The sequence below is a fragment of the Giraffa tippelskirchi genome, chromosome 12 (genome assembly GCF_054371585.1).
Source record: "Giraffa tippelskirchi isolate mGirTip1 chromosome 12, T2T-mGirTip1v1.2.pri, whole genome shotgun sequence".
Classification (NCBI taxonomy): domain Eukaryota; kingdom Metazoa; phylum Chordata; class Mammalia; order Artiodactyla; family Giraffidae; genus Giraffa; species Giraffa tippelskirchi.
Window position 1 is genome coordinate 11,712,494 of NC_137286.1, and position 25,642 is coordinate 11,738,135.

General features: G+C 39.5%; 1 protein-coding gene and 1 long non-coding RNA gene across 7 annotated transcripts in view; one reads left to right on the forward strand and one right to left on the reverse strand.

Annotated features, from left to right (window-relative positions):
• The first annotated feature begins 1,209 nt into the window (after positions 1-1,209).
• The window catches only part of BTBD7 (BTB domain containing 7), an 87,940-nt gene continuing 63,507 nt past the window's right edge, over positions 1,210-25,642 (forward strand). For 3 of the 6 annotated variants that reach the window (XM_081548129.1, XM_081548127.1, XM_081548131.1), the window contains exon 1: positions 1,210-1,436. The gene's annotated coding sequence lies outside the window, so the exon portion shown is untranslated. Of the gene's footprint in view, positions 1,437-1,585; positions 1,964-25,642 lie in introns of those variants that run through there. The other 3 variants (XM_081548133.1, XM_081548132.1, XM_081548128.1) reach the window with 3 other exon arrangements.
• Positions 15,318-21,937, reverse strand: LOC145528943 (uncharacterized). Its single transcript, XR_014070807.1, has 3 exons — positions 21,020-21,937; positions 17,187-17,487; positions 15,318-17,104 (listed from the first exon to the last, which is right to left on the reverse strand). It is a non-coding gene; the product is annotated as an uncharacterized LOC145528943 (long non-coding RNA).

Consider the following 25,642-nt stretch of genomic DNA (forward strand, 5'->3'; position numbering starts at 1 on the left):
ACAAAGGTCCAAGAAATGGTTAAAAACACATCACAAAATTTGAAAGTGCTCTTAGTCTTTTAAGCTCAGAGATGGTTTGAGAACAAGAAGACTTGGAGGCATGACTTAGAAAACTTGTTTCTCAAAGGATGGGTAGAGAGAGTTCTTTCTTTCTTTCCACAAGTACAAAGCAAGTACTTTCAAGAGGGGTTTAAATAAATTCCCAGAAGACAAACACACGATGTATTGAAAAGCCTGTCGGAGAACTGTGAGGGGTAATTTGTCTGATGACCAGGGTGAGAATGTCTGGGTTCTAGTCTTGGCTTGTCCACTTACTAATGCAGCATGTAAGCCCGGGGGCCAAACGACTTAGTATTTTGGAGTCTATTTCGTTACTCGTAAAGGGATGCTTGTCCTTTTTCTTGTAAAAGTAAGCCTGTAAAGGATACTTGTAATACTTGTCCCCACTACCTCAAAGGGTGCGGTTTTGGTGTTCAAAGGAAGCCATGCATTTAACAGTGTTTTTGCAAACTGTAAGGTGTTCCATAAATATGTGTTTTTGTTAATGCCTCACTGAAATTGCAAACTCCCAGATGAGGGGCATCTGGGGAAAGCGATTTGGCTCTCCCACGTGGCGACTGTGAGCTTTCATCAGTTCTTATCCCAAGTTTATGGGAGTAACTTGCTGAGGAAAACTTTTCAGTGTCTGACTTAAAAAATCCTCTATACAACGAGCAAGATGGTGTTTGCAAAAGTATCATACAGACAGGACTTAAGATAAACTGCCAAGAAGTCACCCAAACGCCAAGACTGTAAGAAAAAAAAAAAAGATATTTCCGCGGACGTAGCCTTCGTTTTGAGAAAGATGCACTGTGAGTTCTAGTTCAGGATGCCGGCCGCCGAATGGAAACAAAAATTGGTAGAACCGGTCGTGCGGTAACGTCGTTATTATAGTTCCATTCTGACAGATTTAAACAATTTGCCACAATTCCCCGGAATAAGCAGGATACGAGAATCCAACTCGTAGCATAAAGCGGGAATAATGCGCGCGCACTCGACTCCGACCGCTCCCGGGTCCCGTGAACGCGCCTCCCGGGCCAGCTCCGGCGAGCGCGCTGCCGGTGGTCCACGTGACCCCGGGCGCGGCGACGGCGGGGACGGGCGGGGGCTCGGGCCGGCTCCGCAGCGCCGCGCAGGCGCGCCAGGTCCGCGCTGAGCCGAGCCCCTCCTGCCCGCTCCAGGCGTCAAAATGGCGGCGAGGGGAACCTGGAGAAGCCCCGGAGCCTGAGCCACTGACAGGAGCGGAGAGGGGGGCGGCGGCGGCGACGGCAGGAGGAGGATGGCCCGGGGCGCTGGCGCCGGTGCGGACGGCGGTGCTGGTGGCGGCGGCGGCGGGGGCGACGGCCGCGGTCCCAGCGACGGCAGCAGCAGCAGCAGCGGCGGGAGGAGCCTCCGGGGTGAGTATCCCCCTCGATGTCTCCGAGGCTGTGAGGCGAGGCTGTGCCCGGAGCGGCGCTGGGCGTCCCGGCGGGGAAGGGGCTGTGCGTGAGCGGTGGGGGCCCAGGGCTGGGGCCGGGCCGTCGTGAGAGGCGCGGGGCCGCGAGGCGGAGGGAGGCAGTGGTCCGTCTGGGACTAAGGCGGCGGTGGCGGCAGACTGACCTGTCCTGGTGCGCTCCGAGGGGCGGGCTGGGCTGTGCGCCGACGTCCCGGGGGCTGGAGCCGCGAGGTGTGGCGCTCCCGAGCTGGGATAGCGGCCGGAGGTGACCGCAGCGGCGGCCCGGCCGGCTCCCGACTCAGGGCTCCGAGGGGCGGGACCCGCCGCTCCCTGGACGCCGGGAAACCGCTCCCGAGACTCGGGCGCGCGTTTACCCGGGCTGCCGGGCTGCGACCGCCCCGGGGTGGGCGTGAGAGCGGCCGGCCGGCTTCGGGGGGTCAGGGAGAGCAGGCCTGGGGACCGCTGCTCCCGGGAAGTTGTATTGTCCGGGTAAGTTACTGTTTCGGGATCGAACTGGAATTGGCTGTTTGGTAGGTTGGGAGAGAGACGAGACAATACGGAGTGTTTGATAAAGAAGTCTGTGTTTGGAGTACTTGAAAGGCTAAAAGCGTGCATTTTTCAGCATCTCGTCATTTGCACAGATGTTTACTAGCCTTGCCCCGAAGATGAGAACTTTCTCACCGTTTGCGGGGGGAAGCTCTGAGCAGTGTTGCTCCTCTTTTGAAATACAATAGCACCTCATCATATAGCAGCACAGATAATAAGTACTCTGGTTTAGGCCTAATTTGCAGAAGCAGTCTTCGTTTTTACCAGAAATCTGTTCCCTCTGCTAAAATATCTTACCGTGATAAAGTAATAGACATTTTTACAGAATGCCTTCTTTTTTCCCAACTAACAGAATCTTTTGTCTCTCAACGGCATCCATTTCTTTTAGATTGCTGAAATCCATTACTTTCTTCCCGGAGATGTGGAAGAAAGATTTGAAATTGCAAGAATCATACACGTTAATGGCAGCTGTGACGAAACTTGTCCTAGAATTTTGAAGTCAGAAAAACCTTGAGCGATCTGGTGTGACTTGTTTTAGAGCCGGGAAACTAGGCTCAGGGAGATGAGCTACTCGCTGTGGGTCCTGCAGCTGGCCAGGGATTGGACCAAAACGGGGATTTAGGCCTGACTCCGCCCCATTTAGAGAGCACTTTTCACTCACTGCTGAACCCCCTTTTCTTCATTGATTGCATTCTTCACCACCATCCTCCCTGGGTCTTTGTGCAATCGAGTTGAAAGGAGAAGTCAGAGAGTGCGCCTCACGCTGATTCTTGACAGTTGTTGTCAGTTACCACAAGTAACTGATGAAGATTTTTTTCCTGACCTGAATTTAATAAAAACCAACTGACATTTCATTTAGAGTTTTCATAGGCCTGTGACTGTATTTCTGTCCAGTTATAGCATTGCTCGTGTTTGCATGCATTCAGTAAAACCATAGGTTCATATTCTGTCCCGCAAAACCTAACTGCTATATTGTTTGATTCAGCAATACCAGGTTTTAAACAGGTTCTTTGTATCAGACTCTCATTTTAGGCTTTAAAATACCTGTGTTATACCACCTGGTTTCCACATAGTCGCAGCAGTTTCTGTGTTGTGGTTTGTGTCACAGATTAACCTTCAGAGATGGTCATGTCACATGATTCTGATTTCATATTCGAGTCATTGAAACTCACACGCCAAAGTTGTGCCTTGTGTTCAGTTACACAGGTGATTATTGAAGATCTGTTTTGTATTTTGCAATATTAGGTGCTGCAGAAGAAAGAAACAAGTGTCATATATAGACTTTGCCCTCAGAAAAGATAAGTGTACCCCTCTGAGCCTAGAAAACAATCTAGTTAAAGTTCTATCAGTGCAAAGAATGCTTTACATTTTCTGGTTAGAGGGAGATGAGTGAGGCCTCAGGAGTCTAAATAACTTCCTGGAACACTTGAGACTTGAGCTAGCTTCTGTGAGGGTTTAGATTTACAGAGAGATTGGAGCAGTTACTTTGTGAGGGAAAAGCAGGAGTATAAGGTGGAGATTAGTTTTAAGGGAGGGGAAAAGAGGAAAACTTGGAGAGCTGACCACTGAAGTTCTTGGGAAGACATTAGACTATTGAAAGGGTATCTGTTTGTAGAAGGGTTTGAGTGCCAGATTGAGGAGATTTGGATTTTTATCCTCTTGTGCAAGATATGGGGAGTCTTTGAAACTTTGGAGGCCAGACATTAATTTGATAAAACTGCCAAGATGCACCTGTCAGTGATCCGTTGACTGAGTTAGAAAAAGGTTGAGTGGAATGAGCCAGGGAAAATAGTAGCTGTTGGAGTACCTGGGTAGGAAGAGAGGAGATCCTAACACTAAGATAGAGTCCCTAGAAAAGATGCACAGCGGGTATAATTTTGTTGTTATTTTTATCATGGTAAAATATACATAACATAAAGTTTGCCATTTTTACCAGTTTTAATTGTACAGTTCTGTGGCATTAAGTGCATCCACTTTGTATTGCAACCACTACCACCACCTATTTCCAGCACTCTATTCATCTTTCCCAACTGAAACTCTGTACCCAGTAAACACTTAACTCCCCACTTCGTTTTATGCCCAGCCCATGACAACCACTTTTCTGCTTTCCGTCTCTATGAATTTGATTACTATATGTATTTCATATAAGCAGACTCATACAATATTTGTCCTGGCTTATTTCACTTAGCATAATGTTCATCCAAGTTGTAGCACTTGTCAGAATTTCCTTCATATTTAAGGCTGAATAATATTCCATTTTATGTAATCTGTTAGTTGATACTTTGTATGATTCCACTTTTTGGCTATTGGAATAATGTTACCATGTACATAGATGTGCAGGTATCTGAGTCCTTGATTTCATTTCATTTGGGTATATATCCAGAAAATTTTACATTCTCACCAGCATGTGTCAGAATTCAGTTTCTTCACATCCTCACCAATACTTGTTAATTTCTTTATTTTGATAACATCCATCCTAATGAGTATGAAGCAATATCTCATTGTGGTTTTCACTTGCATTTCTCCATGATATTAGCATCTCTTGTGCTTATCAGCCTTTTGAATTGGAGAAATAATCTATTTAAGTTCTTTGCCTATTTTTTTAATTAAGTTGTTTTTCTGTTGAGTTGTATGAGCTCTTTGTATATTCTGGATACCAATCCCTTATCAGATATATGATTTTTTTCAAATATTTTTGCCATTCCGTGCATTACCTTTCAGTCTGTGGAGTGTATTTTGATGCACAAAAGCTTTTAATTTTAACGAAGTTCAACTGATCTAGTTTTTTCTTTTGTTTTGTTTATACTTTTGGTGTTACATCTGAGAAATTACTGCCAAATCCAGTGACATGAAGCTTTCCCCTTTTAAAACCCTTCTAAGAATTTCCCCTCAAAAAAACTCTTATGGTTAGGTCTTTACATGTGAATGTCCAGTTTTTCCAATACCATTTGCTGAAAAGACTATCTTTTTTCCATTGGATGGTCTTGGCATCCTTGTCAAAAATCACTTGATCATACATTCAGGGATTTATTTTTGAAATCTTCTATTCCATTTGTCTGTAAGTCTGTCTTTATGCTGGTACCACACTCTTTTGATTACTCTAGCTTTATAGTAAGTTTTGAAATCAGAAGTATGAGGCCGCCAACATTACTCTTTTTTGAAATTGTTTTGGCTATTTAGGGTCCCTTGAGATTGTTCCATATACATTTTAGGATAGATTTTTCTATATCTGCAAAAAAATGTCATTAGAATTTTTTTGGTGGGGATTGGATTGAATCTATAGATTCTTTGGAGTAGTGTTGACATCTTTTCCAGTCTTCCAATCTGTAAACAGCAGATGTCTTTCATTTATTTGTGTTTAATTTCTTCCCACAGCATTTCGTAGTTTTCAGTGTAAAAGTCTTTCATCTCTGGTTACGTTTACTCCTAAATATTCTTTTTGGTGATTGTAAATGTGATTTCTTTTTTGGATTGTTCATTGTTACAGAACACAACTCATTTTTATGTGTTGATTTTGTATCCTGCAACCTTTCTGAATTCGTTTATCCTAACAGGGTGTTTTTTATATATAAGATAATGTTATCATCAAACAATGATAATTTTTACTTCCTTCCAATTTAAATACCTTTTCTTTCTTTTTCTTGCCTAATTGCTCTGGCTAGGAGTTCCAGTATTTATTGAATAGAAATGATGAAAATGAATATCCTTGTCTTGCTCCTCATCTTAGCAAGAAAGCTTTCAGTCTTTGACCATTAAGTGTGATATGTTAGCTGTGGATTTTTCATGTATAACCCTTATTATGTTGAGCTAGTTTCCTTATATTCCTGGTTTGTTGAGTGTGTTCACAGGTATGTTTTAAGAAAAGGAAATTCAGTTTCGGGTGCTGAGTTTCTGCCTGGTGAAAGTTTTGCAGTCATAAGCAATCCATTTTACCTGTCTGAGGCCTAATTTCCTCATCTGTAAGAAGAAAGAAGTACAGACACACAGTGTTTTACATAGCAGCTTTGCCACCTTGTATTTTTTATTCCATTCTTTCCCTCCCTATTACCACTTCCTTACTAGTCTGGACTGTTTATTGAATGGCCTACCAGCTGAATCGCTGCTGTTTGTTCTCCCACTTTCCCTCTCCTTCTCTGCAATTCTCCATATTGCTATCACACTTTTAAAAAAAAACAACCCAATTGAAGGATGTTACTTTTCTACCTAAAAAAACTTGTGTTGAGTTCCCATTGTCTACTGGATAAAGTTCAAACTCACCGAAGTTTCATCAACTGTGTCCAACCTTAGATTTCCCGTCACTCCAGCCGCGCTCAACTGTTTCTCTTGTTCCCTGTGCTGTTGTTAGTGTGTTTATCCCAGTGTTTGGAGTTCTTTCTCATTGCCATCCAGGAGACTCTGAGATGACTCATCACCCATTTCAGTGGTAGATTTTGATCACACCAAGCCAATCAGCTCAAGGCATTCCCCTGTAAATTATTATTTGTCCAAGTTAAACTGGACAAGGAAAGAGAGATTCTATTTTTGGGGAAGAAGATTTTTTTCCCCCTGTTGTTTGTGAACAAGAGAACAGTGCTAATGGCGACTGGCAGCTGTTTTGTGACCACAGGGAATGAGGAAGCACGCTCTGAGGATGGCAGAATGAAGAGGTAGAATGAATGTAGGTCCATGATAATATCATTTTAGACTCCTATTGTGCTGGGCCTGGGGCTTTCCCTATGGTGAGATTTCTATTCATGAATAAATCCCTATTGTGTAAGCCAATTTGGGGTTATTTGCAATAAAAAGTCTCCTGATTCTTAGAGCCATCTTTATTCTTCAAGACCCAGTTCAAAAGTTACTTTTACCAGTAATCATATACTCACTCCCTTAGTACTTTGGATCTTTCTTCCAGTTCTTATTGTACTGTACTATCACCAGTTGCTTGTACGTTTGACTCCTCCACATAACTCTCTGTACTTGGAGCAAAAGCCTACAGGATGTAACATAGTGCCTGGTAAATTGTAGATAGTGAGTTGTTGGGATGAAATAATAGCATGAAAAGTGCTTTGTAAACAGTCTTTTAGTAAATTTGAGGTGTATTATTGTATTTAAAACTAAAGTGAGATGGAAAAATCAATTAGGCCAGGCATGCAAGGTGTTCTTTGCTTGCCCTTGTTTTCTAAAAATATTGACGAAGATTAAAAGTTTGACAATCTCCTCTGGCTACAATTCCTTAAATTTTAGAAAACCTTACCTACTAAAGCAGAAATCGTGGAATGAGCAATAATGAATTGTGTTGTTAGTGTGTAATTTCCTTTCTTCTTTAGGGGGAGACTGAAGGACAAAACAGCTTCAAGTATAGTGTCTTTTTCCCCTGTATTCTGAAATTGTGCTGTGTGCTAAGTCTCTCCAGTCGTGTCCGACTCTTTGCGATCCCATGGATTGTAGCCCGCCAGGCTCCTCTGTCCATGGGATTCTCCAGGCAAGAATACTGGAGTGGGTTGCCATGGCCTTTTCCAGAGGATCTTCCCAACCCAGGGATCGAACCCAAGTCTCCTGCATTGCAAGCAGATTCTTTACCTCTGAGGCACTAGGGAAGCCCATTCTGAAATTATACTTACTTAATTTCTGTTTTATCTGGAGTTTACTTTAGAGAAAAATTGTATAATATTCTTCTTAAGACTTAATTATTCTTATCTTCAGACTTTTCCCAAAATATTTCTTGCTTGCTTGAGATGAGACATGAGAATTTTCTGGTTAGCAAAAAAGCTTTGTGGCAGAACTAGGTGAGTTTGTAGTGAATGTTAGTAATAGCTTATGACAGAGAAATCTCATTACAGCCTTAATTACAGAGTCATAGTTCTGTCACATGCTTCAACAGTAAAGTCTGAGAAAGGAGGAAGGATGGGGAAGGATAGTTAAAATTCTCAACATGGTATGCTTCTCCATCTGTTGGCTTCAGTCAAATAAAACTTTGACGTGGTGATTTATAGTTATTTTTAAAACAAGGTAAAGAAGAATATAGTACACATTAGAAATTGTAGTATCATGTGTTGGAATGAGCATGCAAAGACAGATTTGTGAACAGCCTTCATGTTTTGATGTCTAGTTGTTTGTTCCCTCTGTACCTTAGTTTCTGCATCTGTAAAATGAATAGTATCACCTTCCTTAGAGTTCTTCTTTGATTAATTAAAATAATCTATGTGAAAACACAATATAGTGTTCTAAACATGGATGCTTAGGCATCTCTTTTTTTCTCTGTCAGCTTTTCCACATTAATTGAATGTCTTTAATGCTGTTTGGATTTCAGGTTTTGAGAATTGAAGCCAAGAACTCTTCTTCATGTGTGCATTCTTTCTGTCGTGTGGGCTTATTAACTCTTGAATGAGACCAAGTTTAAGCAAAGGTGTGTGTGTATGTTTAACAAAACTCTCTAAATTAAAGTTCAAACTCCCTTTCATGGGTCAAGTGGCTTTTTGTTATCCAGCCTCTGCCGCTTCTCTGGGCTCATATCTTTACTACTGCCAAACTCCTTCCCATTCACACTCTGCACATAGAATTGCTTTAAGTTCCTTAGTGAACCAAGTTTTGTTCTTTCCTTGGGCCTTCACATAGTCAGTTTCCTTTGCTGTTTAGAGCTTTATTTTGGTATCCCAACCCCTCCCCCCATTACCTTCACCAAGAAAAAAGTTCACACTTACAGTCTTAGCTCTTATCTCAGATGTTACTTTCTCAACAACCCCATAAGGTGAATACTTCATCATTAGACACAGAAAAGATAAACAGTTTGCCCAAGATCACAAACCTTATAAATGGATCTGGATCCAAACCTAGATAGTTCAGCTCTAGAGTTCATCTTCACTAATTTGTGCTTCCTCTACATTGTAATTGCCTATTTACCAGCTTGTGTGTGTGTATGCTAAGTTGCTTCAGTCATGTCTGACTATGTGTGACCCCATGGACTGTAGCCTGCCAGGCTCCTCTGTACATGGGTTTCTCCAGGCAAGAAGACTGGAGTGGGTTGCCATTTCCTTCTCCAGGGGATCTTCCCGACCCAGGGATCAAACCATCTCTTATATCATCTCCTGCTTTGGCAGACAGGTTCTTTACCACTAGTGCCACCTGGGGTCATTTACTAGCTTGTCCTTATGTAATTAAAAAAAAATATTTGACTGCACCCAGTCTTAGTTGCAGCATGCGGGATCTAGTTCCCTGACCAGCGATCAAACAGCCCCCCTGTATTGGGAGCATGGGGTCTTCGCCACTGGGCCACCAGGGAAGTCCTATCCCTAAATAATTTTGAAGCAGAAATTACGTCTATCTTTTTCATTGTTATAGCCTCATAAGCCTATTATTAGCACATAGTTCATGCTTGGAAAACATATAAATGAATGAAAATTCTCTTGAGAGCAGAATTTTTTATTAAATTTCTCTTAGTACTTTTCACATAATGCATATCAGTAAATAGTCTTTTCATGCTTATGATACAAAGTGAAAAGTATATGATCAAGTTCATTGTGTCTTTGAAATATTTTGCACTTTGTACCAAAGGTAGTTAAAGCTCCATTTTTATAGTCACTGTTAACTCTTCCTGTCCTTTTATAGCAGTGTTACTGGCATCTTAAACTGGTGCTTTCTTTTGTAGGCCATTTCACATGGTATTCCAATGAACTATTAAAATATAGATTATTTGTAACTGCTTTCTAAATGGTACATAGGAGATTTTATAAATTACAAATTTTATAACTAGTATATGGACTCTAATCATTTATATCTATTAACCTTTAAAGGGTGTGATTGCTGTACATATTTGGAACTTAGAAAAAAATAGAAGTACCCACATTTTAAACCTTGATGGTATCCCAAAAGATAAATGGTTTATCTGTTCATAGGGTAAATAATGATCTAAGGCATGCACATTGTCATTCCTTTATATAGGGAAAATTGGATGTTGTATTTCAATATACTTTTCCAAATAAGTAATGTCTTGAAGCTATTCAGCTTCATGCTATAATCAGGGTCACTAGGATAGAGAACCAGAAAAGTTTTCTTTCTCCCTGAATGTTCTCACTTTACCAAAGACTTTGCTTCTTTGGTTAATCATTCTCTCTTTTGTATCCGCTATGCTTTAGTACAAGGTTTCTCAACTTTGGCACTACTGACATGTTGGACCAGATAATTCTCTATTGTGGTGCACAGTCGTGTGTGTTGCAAAATGTTTAGCAGCATCCTCAGCCTCTACCCACTAGGTTGCAGTAGTGCCCTTTCTCATACCTAGCTGTGACAACCAAAAATGTCTCCAGGCATGCCGGATGTCTCTGGGGGAGCAAAGTCACCCAGTTGAAAACTGATGCTTTACTGCATCTTCCCTCCTCATTTGTTATGATATCTCCCTCTTTTTCATACACACACCTTTCCAGACTTTCACATCCTCTCTACCACTGCCTCACTTCTTGGCACCTTTTTACAGTCTTTCTTTGAGAAGAATTATAAAGCCTCTGCTCACTCCACGTTTTTACTTCCACTTCAGTTTTGTCTCTTCAGTTGTATGAAACCACATTTTTCTGGTTTTCCTTTACATCTCTGGCAGCTCCATTTTGGTCTCCTTTATCAACTCTGCTCACTTGGACAATGACGTAATTTTTGCTTCTTTCTTACTTTTTCTTATCTAGTCGACTCCTGCCTTTCTTGCTTCATTTCTTTGTATGTTGTCTCTCATATACCTATTAATTCTTAAGCTGTTCTCTCTATTGAAACACCCTTACCTGTTCTTCTTTCTGTTTAAATTCTAACATTCTTCAAGAACCAAAGATGTCATATTCCCATGAAAGCTATTTCTAATCACCCTCCTCTAACTTCCATGCCATGATCCTATTCTTTCTGTATTCCACTTACAGCTTTGTGTTATTCATGTACTGGAATATGTCCTGCACTTGACAGTAAGCTCATTTTTGTATCTCTGACAGTGCCTGGCTGAGTGCCCTGCACATAGTCGGTGCTCAGATAGTTGTTAAAGCAATGCTGAGGAGGTAGCAGTAAAGTGGAAAGGATTTAGTAAAAAAACAGTAATGACCTGAAAGGTTGCCAAAAGTAGAAGAAAAATGAAGAAAATTTAAAACTGATCATAGAATACTTTACATTCTCTCCTTTCATGGTTTCTGTGATATGGGCCTGATTTCATTCTCCATTCTAAGCACCTGATTTATTAAGGACCCATTATGAGCCAGGCTGTCTTCAAGGTAATTGGAACACAAAGTTATCTGAAAAGGACACAGTGCCAGTACTGTAGGAACTTAATCTCTTTGAGGATGTAGAAATCCTAGCAATTATTTGCCCCTACAGAGTGGTAAGTACTGAAACTGAAGTGTATCCAAAACTTTCCGGTCACACGGAGGAAAGGGGCGCCTTCTCATTTCAAAGTTACCTCGTTCATAGACCACTTCTTAACACGCAGCCTATTCTGGTCACTGCCCAGCTGATTAGTGTTTCCCATGGTTTCCTTAACTGCGTTCTTTCCCAGCTTCCCAATCATAGGCATTTCCTGTGCCTCAGTACTTAGCCTTCCGTTCATTCTTTTATATCCTTTTCTTCAGGAAATGGATATATTGATAGTTTCAAGACTTCAGCTGACAACTTCCAAATCCATACCAGCTACAACAGAACACTTTCTGTTGTGAAGTAATAGACAAGCATATAAACAATTTTAACTTACCCTTTTATTGAGTTATTTTAAAGCTGACACCACCATAGTCATGAAATAGAACAGTGTAAGTGTGAGCAAGCTTCTCTGGTGGCACGTCTGGTAAAGAATCCGCCTGCAATGCGGGAGACCTGGGTTCAATCCCTGGGTTGGGAAGATCCCCTGGAGAAGGGAATGGCTACCCACTCCAAGTATTCTTGGGCTTCCCCTGTGGATCAGCTGGTAAAGAATCTGTCTGCAATACAAGAGACCTGGGTTCAATCCCTGGGTTGGGAAGATCCCCTGGAGGAGTGCATGGCAACCCACTCCAGTATTCTTGCTTGGAGAGTCCTCACGGACAGAGCAGCCTGGCGGGCTATAGTCCATGTGTTTGCAAAAAGTTGGACACGACTGAACACCTAAGCACAGCACAAACATGAGCAAAGCCTCACTCAATGCCTCGTCTCAGTCACAATCACTTTAAAGTTAGCTGCTATTCTGCTTTTTATAGTAATTGCTTCTAAGATTTAAAAAAAAAAAAAAAGAAAAGATGCTCTATACCTGAATACCAACTATATATTTTTTCCAAAACAATATAGTTTCATTTTGAGAGACTGGAAGACAGAGGTGGAGGGAGGCATCTCGCTGTATTCCATTTTGTTCTTGCATTGAAATCTGTAAGAACATCCCTAGGTTCACTAGGAGGACTGAGTATACAGTGATACTCAATGGATATCATTTATTGTAGCACAGGATACAAAACAAAATCAGCAAAGAAAAAGGGCCCATGAGGCGAAGTCCAAAGGGAAGCAGGCACAAGTTTCCAGGAGCTCTCTTTTGCTGAAGTCACAGAGGTTACACTTAGTTCCTCCAGGATCGACTTGTGACAGCACAAATGAAATACTGTCTACTAGGGAAGCTCATTAGAGTCTCAGTGGCGTGCCTAGGGTTTTTATTGATGGCTGGTCACGTAGGCATCCACTATCTAACATATATCAAAATTCCAGGCTCCCAGAAGGAAGGCAGATATTGAGCATAAACCATACTGTTTGTGCAAACAGTTTAAGTATACAGAGCTGTCCTTATCTGTTAAGGAATGGTAGAAACACAGAAAGTCCAAGGTCTTGAAGACCAGCCAGGGCCAGCCTTTCAAGCCGTTTTTAGGCCTGTTGTGCTTTTTTCTGCCTGATACTTTTTAGTTCAAAATTTAAATAAATGAAAACTCAGTTTTCATATTGTGTCATTTTCTCTTAAAATATATCAGCACTAGCAGAGTGCAGACCTTCACTTCATACTCCCCTGCCATCATATGATTGAAAGTATGTTCTATGGAACACTGTTGCATGGCCTGTTACTGGTTTTTCTTAGAAAGGTTTTCATGATTAATTAAGGTTCAGGAAGACTGAATTAAGCAATTAAACAGATAATTTTCACAGGGCTCTCAGCCTTTTGAAGTGATGTGTGTGGCCTGGCCTCCTCCTGCCTGTCTTCCCTCGTCTTACAGTATTGTGCTTCCCCACTTCCCCTGCATCAGCTACCTTGGCCTTCTTGCTCTTCCTGGAATTTGCTAAACTGTTGACTCTGCCTTAACTATCCAGCATCACATCACTACTACCTCTGTCAGTAAATAATGTCAGGTATTATTTGTGTTTCAATATTATTTATATTTATGTGTTTAAGATCACTCTTCTGTATGCTGTATCTGTTCTTTATGTTTTATGGGCTTATTCATGTCAATAAATCAACTTATTCTTTCTCATAGCAGCCATGCCTTTCATGGCATTTATCCCAGGGTATAATTTTATTTTTGTAATTATTTCCAAACTTGGAAAACTCAGCAGTGGCCACAGGACTGGAAAAGGTCAGTTTTCATTCCAACCCCAAAGAAGGGCAATGCCAAAGAATATTCAAACTACCACACAGTTACACTCATTTCACATGCTAGCAGGGCTTCTGTCGTAACTAGGCTGGTAAAGAATCTGCCTGCAATGCGGGAGACCTGGTTTCGATCCCTGGGTTGGGAAGATCCCCTGGAGAAGGGAAAGGCTACTCACTCCAGTATTCCGGCCTGGAGAATTCCATGGACTACAGTCCATGGGGTTGCAAAAAGTCGGACACAACTGAGTGACTTTCACTTACGCTAGCAAGATAATGCTCAAAATTCTTCAGGCTGGGCTTCGGCAGTATGTGAACCAAGAACATCCAGATGTACAGACTGGATTTAGAAAAGGCAGAGGAACCAGAGATCAAACTGGCAACATTTGTTGGATCATAGGGAAAACAAGGGAATTCCAGAAAAACATCTATTTCTGTTTCATTGACTTCGTTAAAGGCTTTGACTATGTGGAACACAACAAACTGTGGAAAATTCTTAAAGAGGTGGGAATACTGGATGACCTTATTTATCTCCTGAGAAACTGTATGCAGGTCAAGAACAACAGTTAGAACCTTGCATGGAACAGACTAGTTCAAAATTGGAAAAGGAGTATGATAAGGCTGTATATTGTCACTCTGCTTATTTAACGTACATGCAGAGTACATTATGCAAGGTGCCTGGCTGGATGAAGCGCAAGCTGGAGTCAGGATTGCTGGGAGAAATATCAACAACCATTTAGAAAGATGGTAACAATGACCCTATATGTGAGACAGCAAAAGAGACACAGATGTAAAGAGCAGTCTTTTGGACTCTGTGGGAGAAGGCGAGGGTGGGATGATTTGAGAGGGTAACGTTGAAACGTGTATATTATCATATGTGAAGGGGATCACAAGTCCAGGTTCGATGCATGAGAAAGGGTGCTCAGGGCTGGTGCACTGGGATGACCCTGGGGGATGGGATGGGGAGGGAGGTGGGAGGGGGATTCTGGATGGGGAACACATGTGCACCCGTGGCTGATTCATGTTGATGTTTGGCAAAACCCACTACAATATTGTAAAGTAATTAGCCTCCAATTAAAATCAATAAATTAATTTTTAAAAAAGTAAAAAATAAAAAAATATCAACAGCCTCAGATACACAGATGATATCACCCTAATGGCAGAAAGTGAAGAGGAACTAAAGAGCCTCTTGATGACACTGAAAGAGGAAAGTGAAAAAACTGGCTTAAAACTCAGCATTCAAAAATCTAAGATCGTGTCATCCAGTCCCATCACTTCATGGCAAATAGAAGGGGAAAAAGTGGCAACAGTGACAGATTTTATTTTCTTGGGCTCAAAAATCACTGCTGATGGTGACTACAGCCATGAAATTAAAAGACATTTGCTCCTTGGAAGGAAAGTTATGACAAACCTAGACAGCATATTAAAAAACAGAGACATCATTTTGCTAACAAAGGTCTGTATAGCCAAAAGTACGGTTTTTCCAGTAGTCATGTACGAACGTGAGAGTCGGACCATAGAGAAGGCTGAGTGCTGAAGAATAGATGCTTTCAGATTGCCCTGGAGAAGACTCTTGAGAGTCCCTTGGACTGCAAGGAGATCAAATCAGTCAATCCTAAAGAAAATCAGCCCTGAATGTTCATTGAAAGAACTGATGCTGAAGCTCCAATACTTTGGCCACCTTGTACAAAGAGTCTACTCATTGGAAAAGACCCTGATGCTGGGAAAGATTGAGGGTAGGAGGAGATGGGGGGCGACAGAGAATGAGAGGGGTGGATGGCATCACCAACTCAGTGAACATGAGTTTGAGCAAACTCTGGGAGATAGTGAAGGAACGGGGAAGCCTAGCATGCTACAGTCCATGGGGTGGCAAAGAGTTGGACACCGCTTATTGACTAAACAGCAACAACAGATTGTTTAAATGTCCATTTTTCTCATTGATAGTAAGCAACATGAGAACCAAGATATTTTTTTCTTAACTGTAACCATCAACACTTAGCATAGGGCACATAGTTGGCACTTTTAAGTGTAAAATACTTTACATAGTTACATTTGTGGCCAGGAGTTTGTACTTATTGTATATGTTTGATTGAACCTCTGTTAGATTAATTCAGTGTTGGTGTGCTGGGTTAATTAGACTGGAAGGACAGACCAAGATTGATTCGTGACAATTCAAGGAAGATAATAAATTGTGGCTTAGTCTAAGTGGTTTGCAGTGGGATTGGTGAACCACCTTGTTATAGTGGAGAAAGATGAGGGAAAGATGCCTACAGTTTTGACACTGGATGTCCAGATGTCTTCAGCAAACAACATATGAATAGATAGGACTAATTGAATTTCTTTTCCCCAAAAGAACCCTCCTGTTAGTCTGAAAAAATACCCATTTTGTTTCCAGGCAACACCAGTTAATTTAATTATCTTCATATTAGGAATTAATAAATTTCTTAAAATTAGCACACTGAATTACTTAATAATAGCTGTGCTGTAAAACTCTTTATCTAATGTCAGCTTTCTGCTGTGGTTGAGGAGTGTGTTTACCTACATAATCTAATTTGGAGAAGACAACAAAAATTAAGAGAACTTTTTTGTATCTGATGTAAAAACGTTTACAGCAGGGAATGTGAAACCCAGATGTTACAAAAAGAAAAGTTTGAAAAAAGTGACTATATAAAAAATTTAAACACTTATGACAAAAGCCATCATAGTTTTAAAAGGCTAATATGAATATTCTGCCTTGATATTTTAACATTAAAAAATGTCACAAGTTAATGAAAAGAACAGCTACATAGAAAAATAGCCAAAGATTATAAAATAGCCAAAGACTATAAAGAGGCTAATAAATACATTGAGATTCAGTTTCTCTTATAATTTTTAATATGAAGATTAAAATAATGAGATCATTTTCCCCCCACCAGATTGACAGACATTAATAATGACCAGAGTTTTGATGTTCTTATGCAGAGTTTGTAGGAATGTAAATTTGTAACTTTTCTGACCGATCTCCACATCAGAAATATGTATACCCTTTTATCCAGTAATGCTATTTCCTGATACTTATTCTAATGGCATAGGTTGCAGTAGTTAAAGATAGAGGTAAAAGGATTACAGGACTGTTTATAATATTGAAAAATTAGAAATGATTCTCAATATGTTTTGATAAAATAAATTATGGCATATTTACACAATATTTAGGGGTTTTTAAAAGATAAAGTAAAATTTATATTTGTCTGTGTTTCTCTATCCCTGATATATGATGAAATGAAAATAGATTTTGATACAACTCTTTGTAAAATATCCCTACCTAAAACTGTTTAAAGTTGATTTATGTCAAAAATGCTAGGAAAGTCGAAATAGTTATTAGCTGTCTTTGTGAGGCAGATTTTAGGAAACTGCCTTTTGTTACACTCTCCTGTGTTTTTTTTTTTTTTTTTGATTTAAACAACAAATGTGTAATTCTCATAAGTGAATGGGGAAACATAAGTTCTGGAGTGGGTAGGCCTGAGAAGATTTAGCATGTGTTTTATTTGTATATTATGATCTATTCTTATAACCTTTAAAATGCAGGGTCAAAAGTATAAATCTCAACTTTTCAAACTCTAGTTTTATTTGTATATTATGATCTATTCTTATAACCTTTAAAATGCAGGGTCAAAAGTATAAATCTCAACTTTTCAAACTCTAGTAATAGAAGGCAAAAACCCTTTTGAGGAGAGAAAGAAACAGACAGCTAAAAATTACAGAGATGCTAAAAATTATTGTTTCTATATTTTCAATAAAGAAAATTATATTTTAACCTTGTAAAATAACAAAACTAAGAGGGGAGTGGTGTACACTGTTTGATGGCAGTGCATGTGTGCTATCACTAAATAGTTTTCTATTCAAATTAAATTGTTGCTGTTGTTAGTTGCTCAGTCGTGACTGACTCTTTGCAGCTCTATGGACTGCAACATGCCAGGATTCCCTGTCCTTCACCATCTCCCGCAGCTTGCTCAAACTCATGTCCAGTGAGTCGGTGATGCGATCTAACCATCTCATCCTCTGCGTTCCCTTCTCCTGCCTTCAATCTTTCCCAGCATCAGGGTCTTTTCAAATGAGTCAGCTCTTTGCATCAGGTGGCCAAAGTATTCCAGCTTCAGCATCAGTCCTTCCAATGAATATTCAGGATTGATTTTCTTTAGGATTGACTGGTTTGATCTCCTTGCAGTCCAAGGGACTTTCAAGAGTCTTCTTCAACTCCACAGTTCAAAAGCGTCAATTCTTCAGCGCTCAGCTTTCTTTATAGTCGACCTCTCACATCCATACATCTACTGGAAAAACCATAGCTTTGACTAGACGGACCTTTGTCGGCGAAGTAATGTCTCTGCTTTTTAATATGCTGTCCATGTTGGTCAGCAGGAAGGACTCTGAGTCAGAATGATTAGCCCAAGACAATCCAGAATTAATGCCATCACCATAAAACCCCGAGACTGCGAGGAGCCACATGGCAGAGCAATTCTCCTTGATTCTCTTACACTACTGCTCTCCGCCCGGGTGCCCCTTCCCAATAAAATCTCTTGCTCTGTCAACACATGTGTCTCCTCGGACAGTTCATTTCCGTGTGTTAGACAAGAGCCCACTTTCGTGCCCTGGAAAGGGTCCCCCTTCCTGCAACAGTTAAACATAAGCATTGAATAATTATATAGGGATTTAAAATTCAACAAAACTAATTGTCTGTTCTTTATGCAAAGGAAATGTGTGGGTATAGAGAAAAATAATTAGGTTAATAATATGGAATTCCTGTAGCTAATGGTCATATTTGGAAACAGCCCCCTAAAATATTGTGCTTAAATTCAGATGCTTGATGTCTAGGAGTAAAATATGTGTAACATGGTTCACTTCAACTTTTTGTTTTTTATTGATTATTTTCACTAAATGTTTGCCATTTCTATTGGCTAACCTACTTAAATATTGATATTAATTTTACATTTTAATGCACATCTGAATGCATAATAATTTTGAAGACTAAATGTACATTTAATTTTCATAAATGAGAAAATTGCTACATTTAGTATTATTTCTAATAATTTAGTATCTCATTTAATCATTCTTTCACTGGTTTTGGTTTTCTTATCCTATTTAGAATGATGATCAACAGTTTCCCTTGTGATTATTCCTATGTTGTTCATGATTCCTTGAAGATTATCTTTTTAAAATCATTTGAAAAGCTAAGGCTTAACATATTTCAGACAATGCTGAATATGCGTTAAAAAGCAGACATTTTATTTAAGACATGATTTATAATGAGAAATATTAAGAATACCAAGAATATATAGTATGAGTCCGCATGCACTATAGTGAGAGTCCTAAGAACCAGACTCACCTCATTTATCAGCATTTTTCCCCTCATTTTCCAGTTTTAAAAATTCTACTTGTTATCCTTAAAAGAATGTTGCATAGACTGGTGGAATGGGATGTACTTTTAAAAATATCCTTTTTAAGAATTCGTTTTTAATAGGAAAAGAAAAAGTAGCAGCAGGAGACTAACAAGCTGTTTTAAATTATAATAGGTTGTATTAGAAAAAGGCCATGTGGGCTTAGTAAGATGCTCCTAAGCCAAACTCTAACAAATAATCTCTATTTGCAGTAACACAATTTAATTTTATAATAAAGTGCAATTTAACAGATATCTTTATTTAAAATGAGTAAAAATGTTTTCTGACTTGTCCTTTTATTGGTGGTAGGTAGGTAAGGAAAGTACTATTTTTATACATGATCTTAAGCTACTAACTATAGGTCTGCAATGTCTTATTTATAATTTGAAATTCTAAAAGTACTGAAAGCCATTTTTTTTAGGGAGACTCATTTAATGGCAAACACCGATAATATGACCTGAATTCATTTGACAACAAAACCTAACCTGAAGTAACATAGCTTAGTCTAAATATTTAATATATTTTATTGCAAAATAGGAGATGATAATTTTGCAAAATACGGGATAATATGACAAACCTCTCTGGGGTGTTTCCATAGTATACGGTAAATATTTCGTATACCATATTATTTTCTTTTAAAAGAGAGAGAGAGAAAGAGAAGGAAAAGAGTCTGAATTTTAGAATATATTTAGCTCCAAAGGTTTCTACCTGATAAAGGATTATGGACTTGTGTTCTGAATAACACTCTTAAACTGGTATTTTGAATTGGTGGTGAACGTTAAAATTTTATTGGTAAAACTAAAATTGAGAGACAATATAGTATATAGTACTTTATTGTTAAATTCTATAGATAGAGTTTAATTACCAAATATGTGGGAAGACTATGCAAAGTAGAAAAGCTCACTGATTACTTTGGAGATGCCAACTGTAAATAAAGATGTTACTTAAAATTAGATACTGGAGGATTGAGATTGGAGGAAGAAGATACTAGCAATTTCAGTATTGCTCATAGTAGGGAGCCAGTGGATAGTAGCCAAAAAAGAGGGAATTTAGGGTATTATATAAAAATATTATTAAAGTTACCTATGGGGTAGGGAGAGACTAGGTTAAAGTAGACAGGGAGAGCAACTAGTCTTTGAGTATATCTTTTTTTGTGTTTTTGACTTAGATTAATCTAAACATTTTGCAGACATATATAACAACATTAATTAAAAATATAGTGCCTAAAAGTCAAAAGTGAAATAAAAGTATACTTTCAGTTAATGATGTAATCACCCAAAGCAAACTGCTCCAAGTGACTTACGTACACAGTACTTTATAGGTATCTTGAGTTGGGTAATTCCTGAGGGTAAAAAAGAATAGCCCCCCAGAAAGATTTTTGTTTATCATATTGTTGGTGATAGTGTTGACATTTTAAGTCTTGGCTGCTGTGTATATTGTGAGATAAAAGAACAGAAATGAAGGCAGCTTTGAGAATAGGGTTTTGGCATGTGAGAAAGGAGAAACAGGTATACAATTAATGAGATTAAGTAAAAACTCTCTAAACCTGAGTTTGGATTAGAAGCATCAGTATATCCTCATGTGTGTAGGTATATGTATATACACGTGTGTATGACATTTCCTAGCTCTGTGTACTAAAAAGGCAGTCAGCACCCCTTAGCACCCAGATTGTGGCTTCTAAAGACCATTTCCCACTGAAAGGAAAGGAATTAGGGGTCCTTTAAATAGATTGCTGATTACAGGTCTAAGACAAGAAAAAGATAAGATATGCCTAGAATAAGGTATAACCCTAGAAAGCAAAGAAGCTCTCTGAGACAAGTAGCGATGGTTACAAAGTCTTGGGAGCTAATTTGAATAAGCTTCCACTGTCCAAATATGGTACAATTTGAGTGTCAGTAGGGATAACTACAAATAATTGAAACCCATCAAATATGTCTAAATCTGTGAACACATAATTGTTTTTAACTTGCTGATCATCTTTAGAAAAATGCTGGGATGTTAATTGTTTTGAAAATTAGTTATTCAGTTGCTAAGTCATGTCTGACTCTCTGCCACCCCATGGACTGCAGCACTCCTAGGCTCCCCCCTCCTTCACTATCTCCTGGAGTTTGCTTGAATTCATGTCCATTGAGTTGGTGATGCTATCTAACCATCCCATCCTCTGCTGTCCCCTTTTTCTTTTGCCTTCAGTCTTTCCCAGCATCGAGGTCTTTTCCAGTGAGTTGACACTTCGCGTCAGGTGGCCGAAGTATGTTTCAACAACGGTCCTTCCAACAAATATTCAGGGTTGATTTCCTTTAGGATTGACTGGTTTGATCTTCTTGCAGTCCAAGGGACTCTGAAGAGTCTTCTCCAGGACCACATTTCAAAAGCATCAGTTCTTTGGCATTCAAGCTTCTTTATGGTCCGACTCTCACATCTGTACATGACTACTGGAAAAACTATAACTTTGACTATGCAGACCTTTGTTGGAAAAGTGATATCTTTGCTTTTTAATATGCTGTTTAGGTTTGTTGTAGCTTTCCTTGCAAGAAGCAAGAGTCTTTTTATTTCATGGCTGCAGTCACTGTCTGTCGTGATTTGAAGCCAAAGAAAATTAATAAATAAAGGTGAAGTGTTGTGGTCTTCTTGACAGACCGGAACCTGGGACAGGAGTCGACGAAAAGAAAGCAAGAGAGAGAGAAAGACTAATATTCCCTGGGTTATGTGGAAAACCAATAAAGCCCTAGAATAGAGCTTCTACCGCTCACGAAGGCACAGCGCGTCCTCTCAAGAATGTCTTGAAAGCCCGGGCAGGAAAGTGAGCTCAGCAGGCCTCCACACCCCAAAGAACTAGCCAGAGAGAGAAAGAAGGACACGGGGGACCCAAGTCTCTAGTGGGACAAGGGTGCTTTATTCATGTTTGTGTGAGTTTATATATTGTTATACAAGGAAGCTTTAGGCAAAGAAATAAAGTTAAGAAAAGAACAAAAACCAGACATATAACAACCGTTACCAAGGGAATAACAAGGAATAACAATCGTCACAAGGCCAGAAGACAATCCATATCTTGAGTAAGAGAGTCGTGACTAAACCGTTTTACTTTAGGGTAAAAGTTACTGAAGGAACTCCATGTATGCGTTCTGCTCCATGACCTCAGTCCTGGGAACAGCGTGCCGCTCCACTCCTTCCTGTGTACCAGGAACTGATAAGGAAAAGAGAGCTCACGAGAAACAGAAAATAACATACAGGAATCCTAAAGTTAAACGTTCCCTGACAGCAAAGAATCATTTATTCTGACCTTTCTGTGCAAACAACTGAATTGTTGATGGATGAGTTCCTCTTACAAAAGTGTTTTAGCTAATGAATAAAGAAAGAATGATAGAATATTACATGTTGCAACCCCTAGTGAATTAATAACTCTAGTGGTGATTACCGAGAATGAAAACTAGACATTTGATACCTGTGTTGGAAATGTACATCACTACCTGTGAAGCAGTCTTGACAAACTTTAAAAGTACCAAAATGACCCTAAATCTGATTAAGTCATTAGATCTATCAATTACTGTAATTACAAGGATCGGAAAAACATGTTAAGGTACACACACCATAGTGATACATTTGGCAAATTCAGACTATGGGACACAACCAGATAAACTGATTTCTTGAATACCAAAAAAACTGCAACGGGAAAAGGGTTGGGGGGGGACCTTTTAAAGGAAATTTAAGAGACATAGTCATTCAGTCACAATGCATGGACCTTATTTGGATCCTGATTCAAACAAACTAAGAAAAAATAAACCAATGATGGAAATGTCAGCACTGCCCTGGGAAGTTCGTACTAGGGAATTACTATTCATAATTTTAGATGTGATCATGGTACTATAGTTGCTCTGTTGTATCCTTTCTTTTAGAGATTCATAAGGAAGTACTTACAGATGAAATAATATGCTGTCTGGGATTTGCTTCTAAATAATCCAGAGACATTAGACAGAAAGTGGGTGGGGATATAGTGATACAAAACTGCTACAAATAGGGCTTCCCTAGTGGCTTGTCAGAGAAGGCAATGGCATCCCACTCCAGTACTCTTGCCTGGAGAGTCCCATGGATGGAGGAGCCTGGTGGGCTGCAGTCCATGGGGTCGCTAGGAGTCAGAGACGACTGAGCGACTTCACTTTCACTTTTCACTTTCATGCATTGGAGAAGGAAATACGGCAGAACCTGGTGGGCTGCTGTCTATGGGGTCGCACAGAGTCGGACACGACTGAAGCGACTTAGCAGCAGCAGCAGCAGCAGCAGTGGCTTGTGGCTCAGACAGTAAAGACTGCTACAAATTGGTAATTATTGAGCTTTGTCTTCCTAGTCTGTCTACTTTTGTTATGTTTTTCTCTCCTTTATTACAGAAACTACAAAAGTAACTGGTGCGCAGGAGGAAAAAACAAGTGATAGGAAGAAATGAAAATAAAAAACTGTAGTTGTAATTGTCTTTGGTGTTTGCATGCTAAGGAGTTTGTTATTTATGGAGTGTAATCCACAATCAGGAAACTTTTTTATTGTTCACCAACAGTGCGAAGCACTAGAGATTAATATAAGATCTGTCCTTTAACCGTAGTTGGGTGATAAAGTAGGAAATTTAACAGTTTAAGAACTGTAACAAAATCAACAGTGCAGTTAGATGTAAAGAAGCATAAGAAAACACATGGCTATCCCCATCAGAAAGGTTGATACAGGACCGAGGACTTTTAAGATGCTTCCTTGTTGAGGGGAAAAACACTAGATTAGGGATCAGAATGACTGGTATCTGGTTTTGGCTTTGCCATTTTACTGTATGGATAAAATTTGGGGGCCAGCCCAATATTTTACTTTAGATAAGTCGCTTTGTGTTTCTACCTTAACTTTCTCATTCATAGATGAGAGGATGAAACCTGTCCTCTCAACACTGAAGACTTGATATGAGAATAAAATGACTTCATGTGTGGAAAAGTGTTTTGTAAACCATTTATCCCTATTAGAATATACTTCTGCTACAGTCATTAGAAGAATGTAAAAAAGGGGGAACTCATGTCATTGCTTTCTTGTCTTAGTGGGGCTTTTTTCCATTTTTTTTTCAAAAATTATGATTAAAGATACAGGTAACATAGCATTTACTGTTTTAACCAGTTATGAGTGTACATTCACACTGTTGTGCAGCCACCACCACCATCCATCTCCAGACCTTTGCATTTTCGCCAGTGGCTCCCCAGCCCCTGGCAACCCCCATTATTCTGTCTCTGTGACTTTAACTACTCTACATACCTTATATAAGTAGCATCACATAACATTAGTCCTTCTGTTATTCTGAGACTCTTTGTTATCTTTTGCAAACATTGACAGGACATTTATAAATGATGCCTTCCATCAGAAGTAGATGAATTATCATATTGAGGTAAAGCTGTATTATATGTCCAAGTGTTAAGCCTCTAGAGCAATGAAAATATCAGTCATCCCTCGATATCCAAGGGGGGTGGGTTACAGGATCCTCACAGATACAAAAATCTGTGGATGCTCAAGTCCCATACATAAAATAGCATAGAACTTGCATATAACATGTACATATCCCCCATATACTTGAGATCATCTCTGGATTACTTATAATAACTAATACAGTATAAATGCCATGTAAATAGTTGAGAGCATGTGTCCAATTCAAGTTTTGCTTTTTGGAACTTTCTGGAATTTTCTTTTCTGAACAATTCCTATCTGCAGTTGGCTCAATCTGCAGATGCAGAACCTGTGGATACAGAAGGTCAACTATATTAGGAAACTCTTGTTTATAGAGTTCTCCTTTAATGTATTTTCTGTTTGCATTATGTCTTCCTTGGTATGTCTTTCTGGGACCTCAAGCGCATTATCCTTATTACTCCCAGTTCACTCACAAATTGCTTGTCCTGTGTTTCTTCTTGGTTCACAGCATTGCCAACCACATTGCAAAGTAGACCTTATCATCATCCCACTTCTTCCTCTCTACAGCCTCCCTCACCAATTAGGTGAGCGTTTACTATGTGTTCTATGACAAGGACTTCATCTGGGTTGTCTTAGTGTTTTGTTATAGATGCCCTAAACAAATGCAGAATAGTGTTTTAAGATGCAGACTTGTATTACATAAACAGGACCTAGAATATGTATTCTGGTCTGATTTGTTTGGACTATAATATTCTCGTTTAGCATTTCAGCTACGAGTAAGTAGCATAGGATAAGCAGTGGGGTTGAGGAAAGAAAGGGAAAAATATTTTATCATTTATCCAAGAAAGGCCTCGTAAAATACTTAGGAGGGGAAGAGTTTTGTCTGACTCTCTACTTCTCACTTTACCTAAGAGGCGTTGTTGTCTCTCTAAGAGGGGTCTTTCATAATGAGGTTTCTTAAAACTTGTTCATCCTCAAACCTACAGTTTGAGAAGTTCCTACTTCTTTACTAGGACTTATGTCTGCAAGATTCTTTCTAACTATGAACTTCAGGAGAATTTTAGGAGGAGAAATACCTCTTTATTTGACATTCTAACAAAGAGTCTGTGAGTATCAGAGGTATTCTGATGGGCAGAAGCCTATCAGAATGGAATGAGTCACTATTATTAAGGCTAGGGCAACATTGTATATACCTTACTCTTGGCTGAAAATATAAACTAGTGGGTTTTCCCTCATACCTGTTTGGATTCTTCTACT